The following is a 14,482-nucleotide window of genomic DNA, read 5'->3' as shown; positions in this document are numbered from 1 at the left end:
GAACTGCCTAAAATTACACTACCACATAGCCCTTCAGTTTTCTAAGCTCCATGTGCCTATCTGAAGCTCTTAAAAGACCTTATTGTATCTGTCTCACCACTGAAACCGGCAGCGCATTCCACACACCTACCAATCTCTGTGTGAAAAACTTACCCCAGACGTCCCCTCAGTACCTACTTCCAAGAACCTTAAAACTATGCCCCCTCATATTAGCCACTTCAGCCCTGGGAAAAAGCCTCTGGCTATCCACATGATCAATGCCTCTCATCATCTTATATACTTCTATCGGGTCACCGCTCATCCTCTTGTTAATCCAAGGAGAAAAGGCCAAGTTCACTCAACATATTCTCATAAGGCACACTCTCTAATCCAGGCAACATCCTTATAAATCTCCTCTGCATTCTTTCTATAGTATCCACATCCTTCCTGTATTGAGGTGACCAGAACTGAGCACAGTACTCCAAGTGGGGTCTGACCAAGGTCTTATAGAGCTGTAACATTACCTCACGGCTCTTGAATTCAATCTCACGGTTGATGAATGCCAACACACCATACCCTTCTTAACAACACTGCCAAGCTGAGCAGCAGCTTTGAATGTCCTATGGACACGGACCCCAAGATATATACTTCCTTTCTGATCCTCCACACTATCAAGAGTCTTACCATTAATACCATATTCTGTCTTCAAATTTGACCTGCCAAAATGAATCACTTCACACTTATCTGCATTGAACTCCATCTGCCACTTCTCAGCCAAGTTCTGCATCCTATTGATGTTCTACTGTAACCTCTGACAACCCTCCAGACTATTCACAACACCCCCAACCTTTTTGTCATCAGCAATCTTACTAACTTACCCTTCTACTTCTTCATCCAGGTCATTTATAAATATCACAAAGAGGAGGGGTCCCAGAACAGATCCCTGTGGACACCACTGGTCACTGATCTCCATGCAGAATATGAACCATCTACAACCACCCTTGCCTTCTGTGGCAAGCCAACTCTTGATCTACAAAGCAAGGCCTCCTTGGATCTCATGCTTCCCTACTTTCTGAATTAGACTTGCATGGGGAACCTTATCAAATGCCTTACCAAAATTCATATACACTACATCCTCTGCTCTACCTTCATCAATGTGTTTTGTTACATCCTCAAAGAATTCAAACAAGTTCGTAAGGCACAACCTGCCCTTGACAAAGCCATGCTGACTATCCCTAATCAGAGTATGTCTCTCAAAATGCATATAAATCCTGCCTTTCAGGATCTTCTCCAACAACCTACCCACCAGTATTTCCAACGTTACCTTTTTGGCTGATGGAACAGACAACTGGTATGCTCTTACAGCCTACAAAGTGGGAGGTTTAATCCGGGCCAACTGCGTGGGATGCTTGCTTTTGGCACAACAAGAATGGGCCTAATTGCTGCCTTTTTTTCAGTATATTCTGCCACTTTATTACCCTGAGAGACTTCATCCATGTCCTGCGCACGGTTTTAACCGAGCAGTCAACAACAAAAATTAAATTGGCATTAGCGATAGGAGCATCCATAAGGTCCACACAGGGTTTTATCACTTCTTGCGTAAAAGCTCCACAGCAGTGTGGAAAGTGTTGCATGGCACAGTGAGTTAGCAATGTTTCCATTAAATGTGGGACATGGACACAAGTAAGATGATCAAGAGTCATCCTCAGCTTCTGGTGTCCAGCATAACAGATGTGGTTGACTGGGAAGAGATATATTCTGGAGGGGTGTAACAATAGCTGCATAATCTAAAATTCACTGTCTACAATACCCAGTCATGCCCAGGAAATGCTTCACTTCCCTTTGAGTTGTTGGCTGTGGGGATTTAAATATTGCTTCAATACGAGTCTTAATCAACGACCTGGGATAGGGTATGTCCTAGACATGTAACTTCTGTTCGTAGTTTCTGCTTTGCTATGTTATAAGCTTTCTTAGCTAGTTTATCGAAAAAGGTAGAGGGAGTCCTACTCACAAGCTTCCTTGCTTGGTAAAGTCAACAGGAGGCCACCCATGTACTGCATTAGAGTGGAGCCCCTGGAAAACTCCGTACCTTCTTCTATTTGTAATTTACTTGACAAAAAACTGATTGCTTCAAAGCTATTTTCCAAGGAATCTCAAACTCTAAATCAGCATATATCAAAAGTCTTGAGCAAATGCTTTCATGTTCTTTAAAATAAAGCAGTCTTGTTAGAAAAACAACTTTTAGATTGCACCCTAAAATATTCCAATCTTTCCAAATTTGTTAATTTCAAATTCCTAATTCAACTAACCCCAATAAGCAATTTCTCCAAATGCCCATTTCCCTCTGAAATGTGAGCATCTCAAATCCGGAAAACAGACGCACAGCTTTCCAGTTTGGACCCATCGCTCATCGAAGAGTTCCACTGGACCTATTTGGATTGTCCTGAGGAGGAAGGCTCCTGTTAGGTTTGCACAGGTAATCACCTCCCAGTCTCCACCCAGCAAACTGGAATCACCTGCCACATATTTCCAACCCATCACCTGCAGCCTATATAAACCCAGCTTTCATCTACAGTTCTTTGTTGATCCATTGAATCTGCCAGTTGCTCCTAGTCCCCAGTTGCCTTGTTACCTTTTTTGTGTTAAGTATTTATTCTCTCTTGCTTCATGACCACTGGTGGCTTGGTATTTTGCAGTTTATTAGTAAAATATAATTTACTGCTACATCATCTCTGCTGCTTTGCTTTAAGGTCAAGCCTCATCTATGTTTTGTGACAACCCATACTTCGGAATGACTTAAACTATGAACAAATGCCTGTGGAAGAGTGCTGCACACTCTTTAATAATCTTTGCAAAACACATTTGAATTCACAACCAGACAATCCATTGTCATAATTAAATTAAGGCAGAAGTTGTCATTAGTAGTCCTAGGTCCAATCTCCTTTAGCTGTTTCATCAATGACTTCTCTTTCATCATAAGTTTAGAAATGGACGTGTTTGCGGATGACTGCACAATATTTTGATAATGATTTATTGTCTCTGAGTCTTAAATTGATGAATTCCCTACCCAACAGCACTGTGGCAGTATCTTCAGCACCTTCTTAAGGGAGTTTAAAGATAGGCAATTGAACATCGAGATCACAAAAAAAGTATATTTTAAAAAAGTAAATAAATTATATTTCTTTGTTGGGAGCCGGCATCTAACCAATGGGCCACATGGCCTCTTTGTGTTATTATGAGGGGACTATATTAGAATACATAAATTATATGTGGTCTAATGTGTAAAATGTCAATGTCAGGCATGCATTTGAAGGTGGCCAGTTTTAAGGAGTACTGTACATCTTAATTTGAATTCCATGCCCTTTGAAAGTATTAAGCAGATTTGAGTAACATGTAGTTGAATTCTCAAGATCTATGGAAATCCCTGTCATTATTACTCCAGAATTTAAATTCAGAAGATGTTAATATAAAAAGAAAGACTGTTCTGACCAGTTTAGTGCTTATAACAAGCTTGTACTATACAGTGACAATGATTAAAATGACTAAAGCTCAGCAAGTACATGGACGAACGAAAGTGTGGAAAAGGACCTGTAACTGACTCAGCCCTAAAAGAACATGAATGGTGAAGCTGCATCCAACAATGACAAAAGAAAATTTGGTGATACATTTATTTCTACTGCTATTTTTAAAATAAATATGTTTATATTTTCTTAAATGTAATGATAGTTTGGTGGAATTATCAAGCTTATTTTGCCACAGTGCATTATCACAAAAGAACAAAGTTTATCCTGATGATAAACTTTGAAAGTGTGTGGACGTCAGTCAGTGAGAACAATGGGAAGAGTTTAAAAGCAAGCAGAGTTGAGAAGGTGATGGTTATTTCTTTGGCAATTTGAACGGGGCACGACTGCACAAGTGCGTGTAAGTCAGCCAGTGAGATCAGCGGGAAAAGTTTAAAAGGAAGACAGATTTCTTCAGCGGGCTTCGGAGGTAGTGGGAGACAGAGTAGGAAGGCTTTGGCTCAGGGGGGCTTCGGCGATAAAGGGTCAAGGCCAGGTAGGTTATCTGTTTAAAATAAAGACAAAGTACGTGTGTGAGGCCGTTTTTCTGTGCTCGGTGTCAGATGTGGGAAGTCCCAGAGACTCCCGGCCTTCAGGAAGACCACATCTGCACCAGGTGCATCGAGCTGCAGCTCCTTAGGGACCGCGTTAAGGAACTGGAGCTGCAGCTTAATGACCTTTGTCTGGTTGGGGAGAGTGAGGAGGTGATAGAGAGGAGCTATAGGCAGGTAGTCATCCCGGGACCACAGGAGACAGAGAAGTGTGTAACAGTCAGGAAAAGGAAGGGCAAGAAGCAGGTACTACAGAGTACACCAGTGGCTGTTCCCCTTAACAATAAGTATTCCTGCTTGAGTACTGTTGGGGGAGATGGCCTACTTGGGGGAAGCAACAGTGGTCGTGCCTCTGGCACAGTGTCTGGCCCTGTGACTCAGGTAGGTAGGGAAAGGAAGAGGATGGCAGCAATGATAGGGGACTCTATAGTTAGGGGGTCAGATAGGCGATTCTTTGGACGCAGGAAAGAAATGCGGATGGTAGCTTGCCTCCCAGGTGCCAGGGTCCGGGATGTTTCTGATCGCTTCCACAATATCTTGAAGTGGGTAGGAGAACAGCCAGAGGTCATTGTACATATTGGTACAAACGACATAAGTAGGAAAAGGGAGGAGTCCTGAAGAAAAGACTACAGGGAATTAGGAAAGAAATTGAGAAGCAGGACCTCAAAGGTAGTAATCTCGGGATTACTGCCTGTGCCACGTGACAGTGAGTATAGGAATAGAATGAGGTGGAGGATAAATGTGTGGCTTAGGGATTGGAGCAGGGGGCAGCGATTCAGATTTCTGTATCATTGGGACCTCTTCTGGGGCAGGTGTGACCTGTACAAAAAGGACGGGTTGCACTTGAATCCAAGGGGGACAAATATCCTGGCGGGAAGGTTTGCTAAGGCTACTGGGGAGAGTTTAAACTGGAATTGCTGGGGGGTGGGAACTGAAGTGATGGAGGAAAGGGAGGTTGGCTCACAAATAGAGAAAGTTTGGAGACAGTATGAAAGGGAGGATAGGCAGGTGATAGAGAAGGGACGCGCTCAGTCTGATGGTTTGAGAAGTGTCTATTTTAATGAGAGGAGTATCGTGAATAAAGCGGATGAGCTTAAAGCATGGATCAACACTTGGAGCTATGATGTTGCGGCCATCACAGAGACTTGGATAGTGCAGGGGCAGGAATGGCTACTTCAAATGCCAGGCTTTAGATGCTTCAGAAACGATGGGGAGGGAGGTACTGTCGATCAGAGACAGTGTTATGGCTGCAGAAAAGGAGGAAGCCATGGAGGGGTTGTCTACGGAGTCTCTGTGGGTGGAAGTTAGGAATAGGAAGGGGTCAATAACTCTACTTGGTGCTTTTTATAGAGCACCCAATAGTAACAGGGATTTTGAGGAGCAGATAGGGAGACAGATTCTGGAAAGGAGTAATAATAACAGGGTTGTTGTGGTGGGAGATTTTAATTTCCCAAATATTGATTGGCATCTCCCTAGAGTGAGGGGTTTAGATGGGGTAGAGTTTGTTAGGTGTATTCAGGAAGGTTTCTTGACATAGTGTGTAGACAAGCCTACAAGAGGAGAGGTTGTACTTGATCTGGTATTGGGAAATGTACCTGGTCAGGTGTCAGGTCTCTCAGTGGGAGAGCATTTTGGAGATAGAGATCATAATTCTATCTCCTTTATCATAGCATTGGAGAGGGATAGGAACAGAAAAGTTAGAGAAACGTTTAATTGGAGTAAGGGGAACTATGAGGTTATCAGGCAGGAACCTGAAAGCATAAATTGGAAACAGATGGTCACAGGGAAATAAACCAAAGAAATGAGTGCATCGAATGGGCTGCTGGTGGCGGTGGTAGCGGTGGAAAGGATAGGGTCTTTTAAGAGACTTTTGGATAGGTACATGGAGCTTAGAAAAAATAGATAGCTATGGGTAAAGCCTAGGTAGTTCTAAGGTAGGGACATGTTCAGCACAGCTTTGTGGACCGAAGGGCCTGTATTGTGCTGTATGTTTTCTCGGTTTCCATGTCTCTAAGTTAAACTTGAGGATACTTTGGTATTCTGATAGTTTCTAATTACACTCTTTCTCTGTTCCTAGACTTAGTGCTCTTGTAAGAATTTAGGCTTGCTATTCACCATGACAAATAACAGAGGCAAATCTTCCAGCAACACATCCTTTATTGAAGTCAATCAATTCTCAGTTAACAGCAGTGTCAAAAATTATACCATATTGCACTCTTAGTTCTTAAAGATACCCTTATACTTCTATGAAACTGTTTCTCCTTTAAAATAGTTTATTCATACTGGAAAAAATAGTTTAACTACATAACACCTCATAGGCCTGATTTTATTCTCACAAGTCAATGAATATGTTGTAAAAAAAAATCACTCCCTACTATGTACATAGTTTTCTTCTTTCGATTGTTCTTTCTTTCCCCTCTTTTCTATAAGTGTATACCTCAGAGATTTGTGACAAATATGATTATATGATATATATGCACAGTATCTGAAATACATCTCATGGAAATGTTTGTCTGATGATGAAATTCAATAAAAAATAAATTACAAAAAAAAGTAATAAACCCATACAAATCATCAATGATATACATGGTTTGGTGTAGCCATTTAATTACCAGACTGGTGCAGGTGACCCTCATATTTCAAGAATGGATGGAGCTTTGTGTACCTGGAAAGAAGATTGTATTGTAATTGCTTGTGACACATAGCTGAGGGCCTGTAGTCTGTTGAGGGCTAGATCTGTGGCATTCTAGTCTGGTGATCCAGGACTATACAAGAAGGCCAGGTACAGCTTATGGAGGACTATCTCAAGAACAAAACAACAATTCTGATTGAGATTAGAGGCGGAATCGGATGCACATCAACTCTGCCAGGCTTTGCAGTCCCTTACTACCTATAAAGTGAAACCTAACTTCATGAACGGCAGTAATGCATCTCTCCCAGATGAGCTCAATTTATTTTATACTCGCTTTCAAAGGAAGAATAAAACTACAGCTATGAGAATCCCTGCAGCACCTGGTGGCCCTGGGATCTCTGTCTCGGAGGCCAACATCAGAATGTCTATCAAGAAGGTGAATCCTTGCAAGGCTACAGGCCCATTGGTGTATCTCTTAGGGGTCTGAAAACCTGTGCCAAGTAACAGCCGGGTGTGTTCAAAGACATTTTCAACCTCTCGATGCTACATTCGGTAGTTCCCACTGTCATACGGAGGTGGCTGGGAACGGACCCAAGTGCAAGACACCGACACTGAAGTACTAGGGACAGGACTAGGATACAGGGTGAGGGCAAAGACATGGACACGAAAACCGGGAACCCGGAACAGTACTGGACAAGAGAACTAGGAGCCCGGGCTTGGACTCCGAGCCAGAGACTGGACAAGGACCCAGTACCTGGGTCTTGCCTCTGGCTTGGACCCCAGAACTAGGCAAGGACAAGGCTTGGCTGGCAGGCAGAATGAGGCTGGAGTCTTCAGGCTTGAGGCTAGAGACTAGAGGTGAGGCTTGGCAGGAGGCAGGAGGCTGGAGTCTTCAGGCTTGAGGCTAGAGATGAGGTGAGGCTTGGCAGGAGGCAGGAGGCTGGAGTCTTCAGGCTTGAAGCTGGAGGCTAGAGACTAGAGGCGAGGCTTGGCAGGAGGCAGGAGGCTGGAGTCTTCAAGCTTGAGGCTAGAGGCTAGAGACCAAAGGCGAGGCTTGGCAGAGGCAGGAGGCAGCAGGCAGGAGGCTGGAGTCTTCAGGCTTGAGGCTAGAGACTAGAGACTTGAGGTGCGGCTTGGCTGGAGGCTGGAGACTTGAGGCGAGGCTTGGCTGGAGGCTTGAGGCGAGGCTTGGCTGGAGGCCGGAGGCCAGAGGCCAGAGGTTCCTCCTGGGCAGGGTGCAGTACTCCTGGGCAGGGCGCAGATCATCACCTGACAGAGGCAATGGACAGGAAGGGACAGAACCAACCGCAGGTAATGGCAAGATGGCCTGGCTTACCCGACGGAGGCAAGAGTTAGGAAGGGACAGAACCATCCGTAGGTAACGGCAATATGGCCTGGCTTACCCAATGGAGGCAAGGGACAGGAAGGGATAGAACCAACCATAGGTAACAGCAATAGGTCCTGGCTTACCTGGGCGGAGGCAAGGGACAGGAAGGGAGCTAGGTACAGAGTGGCTCCAGGACAAGACTGCAGGCGAGACAAGACGAGTGTTATCAGGCAATGCAAGGCGAGACGAGAACTTCAGGTGAGGCGAGAGTTACCGGCAAGACAAGGCAAGGCTTCTGGCAAGGCAAGGCTTCTGGCAACGCAAGGCGAGACGAGAACTTCAGGCGAGGCGAGAGTTACCGGCAAGACAAGGCAGGGCTTCAGGTGAGGAAACAGAAGGCAGAGAAAGGGATACAAGGAGTAAGGACAAGAACAATCCAGCAGCCATGCCCTGGTCTCTGAAGGTATTTATGCAGCCAGCCCCAATGAGCATCAGCTGACTCAATTAGAGCTCAACAAGAACAGAAACAGGGTAGACAGGAAAACCTGGAGCAAGGGTCAATGGACCGGACCGTGAACCGGAATATGGACTTCACAGACCGGACCATGACACCCACCTGCTTCAAAAGTATAATAATCATACCAGTATCCAAGAGGAGGAGGGAGAGCTGCTTTAACAACTATTGTCCAGCAGCATTCCCATCTACAGTGTTGAATTACACTGAGAGATTGGTTATTGCTAGTATCAACTCTTGCCTATGCAAGGACCTGGACCCACTGCAATTTGCCTACCACCACAATAGGTCTATAGGGGAGGCAATTTCATTGGTTCTTCATGTGGCCTTGGATCACCTAGACAATACTAATATTTATGTCAGGCTGCTGTTAATTGACTACATCTCGGCGTTTAACACAATAATTCATACAGTTCTGAACCTCCAAAACCTGGGTGTCTGTACCTTCCTCTGCAACTGGATCCTTCACTTTCTCAGTGGAAGACCACAGTCTGTGTAGGTCAGAAACAGAATCTTCACCTTGCTGATAATCGACACCAGCACACAGCAAGGATATGTATTTAGTCCACTGCTCTACTCTGTCTACATCCACGATTGTGTGGCTTGGCACAGCTCAAATGCCATCTATAAATTTGCTGATGACACAACTATATTTGGCAGAATTTCAGATGGTGATGAGAAACGTACAGGAGTGAGATAGATCTGCTAATTGAGTGGTGTCGCAGCAAGAACCTTGCACTCAATGTCGGTAAGAGAAAAGAAAGGGTAAAAGTGGTTTTCACAGACTAGTCCTCATCGAGGGATCAGAAGTGGAAAGGGATCCTGGTTGTCAACGTCTACCTGGCCCCAACATATCAATGTAGTTACACAGCAGATGTATTTTATTAGGAGTTTGAAGAGATTTGGTATGCTGCCAAAGAAACTTGCAAATTTCTTCAGATGTACCATTAAGAGCATTCTAACTGGCTGCATCATCATTTGGTATCGGAAGAGGGAGGTGTTGTACTGCTCAGGATCGAAATAAGCTGCAGAAAGTTGTAAACTTCAGTCAGCTCCATCATGGGCATGAGTTTTCCCAATATCCAGGACATCTTCAAGGAGTGATGTCTCAGAAAGGCACCATCCATCCAGGACGTGCCCTCTTCCCATTGCTACCATCAGGGAGGAAGTACAGGAGCCTGAAGGCACACACTCAGTGATTCAGGAACATTTTCTTCCCCTCTGCCATCAGATTTCTGAATGGACATTCAACCCATAAATTCTACATCACCACTTTTTCCTATGGATCTTTCCTATGGTGGGAGAGCCTAAGACCAGAGGACACAGCTTCAGAATAGAGGGGCATCCTTTTAGAATGGAGATAAGGGGAAATTTCTTCAGGTAGAGAGTGGTGAATCTGTGGAATTCATTGCCAGAGGCAGATGTGGAGGCCAAGTCTTTATGTATATTTAGGGTAAGTTTGATAAGTTCTTGATAGGTCAGGCCATGAAGGGATACGGGGAGAAGGCAGAAGATTGGGGCTGAGAGGAAAATTGGATCAACCATGATGAAGTGGTAGAGCAGACTCGATGGGCCAAATGGCCTAATTCTGATCCTATACCTTGTGGTCACTACTTTTTTTTCCCCTTTTGTATTATTTATTTATATATATATTATTTTTACTGTAATTTATGATTTTTATGATTATGTATTGCAATGTACTGCTGCCGCCTAACAACTAATTTCACGACATATGCCAGTGATATTAAACCTGATTCTGATTTTGAAAGCCACGTCACCTGTATAAGTTTCAACTGATGCAAGGTGAAAAAAAAATTACAAACCTTGTGTTGATTTATGTAGTTCTTCTATCATAAGACTGAATTTTATTCCATATCTCATATTTTTGGATAATGATTTGTGAATTCTTTTAGGGCAAATTTTCAAATCCTGAATGGCCATAACCTGGGAATTGTTCTTAGTTGTCAGGCCTAGGCAATTTAAAAAATAAACCTCAATACATCTAATTCCTAACTACTCAAATTCTACCATGTAGAAGACTATCCAGCACCTTAGCTTCCAACCCAACCTTGGAAATATCATTGGGAATCCCAGTTTAGGAATATTCTTCATCATTGGAATGTTCGAATCCTGGAACTCCCTGTCCAGCAGTTAGGGAGCAGTTTGATGAGCTGTTTTCCTAAACTGCGGCTCACCACCATGGGCATTCAGGGATGGGCACTATATGCTGCCCTCATTAGTGATGCCCAGTACTTTGCAATGTTGCCTTTTCATGTGGTAGGCTAAATTGGAATAACCTTCTTAAACATCTCACGCAAAGCCTTTGCTCTTCACCTTATCTATGGATTTTTATTAACGCAGATGTTGTCCTGACTCTCCAATCAACCAGTTTTCTGCAGAAGTCCAAACAGATTAAAAAAAACCTCTGTTATTACTTAAACGCAAACAACAGGAATTCTGCAGATGCTGGAAATTCAAACAACACACATCAAAGTTGCTGGTGAACGCAGCAGGCCAGGCAGCATCTGTAGGAAGAGGTGCGGTCGACGTTTCAGGCTGAGACCCTTCGTCAGGACTAACTGAAGGAAGAGTGAGTAAGGGATTTGAAAGTTGGAGGGGGAGGGGGAGATCCAAAATGATAGGAGAAGACAGGAGGGGGAGGGATAGAGCCAAGAGCTGGACAGGTGATAGGCAAAAGGGGATACGAGAGGATCATGGGACAGGAGGTCCGGGAAGAAAGACAAGGGGGGGGGGACCCAGAGGATGGGCAAGAAGTATATTCAGGGGGACAGAGGGAGAAAAAGGAGAGTGAGAGAAAGAATGTGTGTATAAAAATAAGTAACAGATGGGGTACGAGGGGGAGATGGGGCCTTAGCGTAAGTTGGAGAAGTCGATGTTCATGCCATCAGGTTGGAGGCTACCCAGACGGAATACAAGGTGTTGTTCCTCCAACCTGAGTGTGGCTTCATCTTTACAGTAGAGGAGGCTGTGGATAGACATGTCAGAATGGGAATGGGATGTGGAATTAAAATGTGTGGCCACTGGGAGATCCTGCTTTCTCTGGCGGACACAGCGTAGATGTTCAGCAAAGCGGTCTCCCAGTCTGCATCGGGTCTCGCCAATATATAAAGGGTCACATCGGGAGCACCGGACGCAGTATATCACCCCAGTAGACTCACAGGTGAAGTGTTGCCTCACCTGGAAGGACTGTTTGGGGCCCTGAATGGTGGTAAGGGAGGAAGTGTAAGGGCATGTGTAGCACTTGTTCCACTTACACGGATAAGTGCCAGGAGGGAGATCAGTGGGGAGGGATGGGGGGGACGAATGGACAAGGGAGTTGCGTAGGGAGCGATCCCTGAGGAATGCAGAGGGAGGGGGGGAGGGAAAGATGTGCTTAGTGGTGGGATCCCGTTGGAGGTGGCGGAAGTTACGGAGAATAATATGTTGGACCCGGAGGCTGGTGGGGTGGTAGGTGAGGACCAGGGGAACCCTATTCCTAGTGGGGTGGCGGGAGGATGGAGTGAGAGCAGATGTACGTGAAATGGGGGAGATGCGTTTAAGAGCAGAGTTGATAGTGGAGGAAGGGAAGCCCCTTTCTTTAAAAAGGGAAGACATCTCCCTCGTCCTAGAATGAAAAGCCTCATCCTGAGAGCAGATGCGGCGGAGACTGAGGAATTGCGAGAAGTGGATGGCGTTTTTGCAAGAGACAGGGTGAGAAGAGGAATAGTCCAGATAGCTGTGAGAGTCAGTAGGCTTATAGTAGACATCAGTGGATAAGCTGTCTCCAGAGACAGAGACAGAAAGATCTAGAAAAGGGAGGGAGGTGTCAGAAATGGACCAGGTAAACTTGAGGGCAGGGTGAAAGTTGGAGGCAAAATTAATAAAGTCAACGAGTTCTGCATGCGTGCAGGAAGCAGCGCCAATGCAGTCGTCGATGTAGCGAAGGAAAAGTGGGGGACAGATACCAGAATAGGCACGGAACATAGATTGTTCCACAAACCCAACAAAAAGGCAGGCATAGCTAGGACCCATACGGGTGCCCATAGCTACACCTTTAGTTTGGAGGAAGTGGGAGGATCCAAAGGAGAAATTATTAAGAGTAAGCATGCAGAACTCGTTGACTTTATTAACTTTGCCTCCAACTTTCACCCTGCCCTCAAGTTTATCTGGTCCATTTCCGACACCTCCCTCCCCTTTCTAGATCTTTCTGTCTCTGTCTCTGGAGACAGCTTATCCACTGATGTCTACTATAAGCCTACTGACTCTCACAGCTATCTGGACTATTCCTCTTCTCACCCTGTCTCTTGCAAAAACGCCATCCCCTTCTTGCAATTCCTCCGTCTCCGCCGCATCTGCTCTCAGGATGAGGCTTTTCATTCTAGGACGAGGGAGATGTCTTCCTTTTTTAAAGAAAGGGGCTTCCCTTCCTCCACTATCAACTCTGCTCTTAAACGCATCTCCCCCATTTCACGTACATCTGCTCTCATTCCATCCTCCCGCCACCCCACTAGGAATAGGGTTCCCCTGGTCCTCACCTACCACCCCACCAGCCTCTGGGTCCAACATATTATTCTCCGTAACTTCCGCCACCTCCAACGGGATCCCACCACTAAGCACATCTTTCCCTTCCCCCCCTCTCTGCATTCTGCAAGGATCGCTCCCTACACAACTCCCTTGTCCATTCGTCCCCCCCATCCCTCCCCACTGATCTCCCTCCTGGCACTTATCCATGTAAGCGGAACAAGTGCTACACATGCCCTTACACTTCCTCCCTTACCACTATTCAGGGCCCCAAACAGTCCTTCCAGGTGAGGCAACACTTCACCTGTGAGCCTACTGGGGTGATATACTGCGTCCGGTGCTCCCGATGTGACCTTTTATATATTGGCGAGACCCGACGCAGACTGGGAGACCACTTTGCTGAACATCTACGCTCTGTCCGCCAGAGAAAGCAGGATCTCCCAGTGGCCACACATTTTAATTCCACATCCCATTCCCATTCTGACATGTCTATCCATGGCCTCCTCTACTGTAAAGATGAAGCCACACTCAGGTTGGAGGAACAACACCTTATATTCCGTCTGGGTAGCCTCCTACCTGATGGCATGAACATCGACTTCTCCAACTTCCGCTAAGGCCCCACCTCCCCCTCGTACCCCATCTGTTACTTATTTTTATGCACACATTCTTTCTCTCACTCTCCTTTTTCTCCCTCTGTCCCTCTGAATATACCTCTTGCCCATCCTCTGGGTCCCCCCCGCCCCTTGTCTTTCTTCCCGGACCTCCTGTCTCATGATCCTCTCGTATCCTCTTTTGCCTATCACCTGTCCAGCTCTTGGCTCTATCCCTCCCCCTCCTGTCTTCTCCTATCATTTTGGATCTCCCCCTCCCCCTCCAACTTTCAAATCTCTTACTCACTCTTCCTTCAGTTAGTCCTGACGAAGGGTCTCGGCCTGAAACGTCGACTGCACCTCTTCCTACAGATACTGCCTGGCCTGCTGCGTTCACCAGCAACTTTGATGTGTGTTGCTCTGTTATTACTTGTTGTTAACATTCATGCAAAATCCTTTTGCTCTCAATCTGCTAAATGATATCTTGGACTCAGCTATTCACACTGGACTGCCTGTCCTTCTGAAAGAGATAGTGCTGGTTGAATTTTTGTCAGCCTATTACTTTGCTTTACAGGTTTGCTTCTCAAAAACATGGCGGACTCCCTGGGTGCTTCGTAATTGACACTTTCACACTGCTTTCATAATGCTTTATTTGTTCACTTGCTAACCAGCAGTGAAATAGACACTTGCCAGGTTCTTCCCAGCAGACACCCGAACGGAGAGCACTGCAAATCTGTTACTCTAGTGAAATGCTTTTAATATTCATCTCACATCACAACAGGTATGTTTTTGTTAATATTGCTTGCTT

The sequence above is a fragment of the Mobula birostris genome, chromosome 3 (genome assembly GCF_030028105.1).
Source record: "Mobula birostris isolate sMobBir1 chromosome 3, sMobBir1.hap1, whole genome shotgun sequence".
NCBI classification, from domain to species: Eukaryota; Metazoa; Chordata; class Chondrichthyes; order Myliobatiformes; family Myliobatidae; genus Mobula; species Mobula birostris.
The sequence above is the reverse complement of the archived record's forward strand: the minus strand, read 5'-3'. Positions refer to the sequence as shown.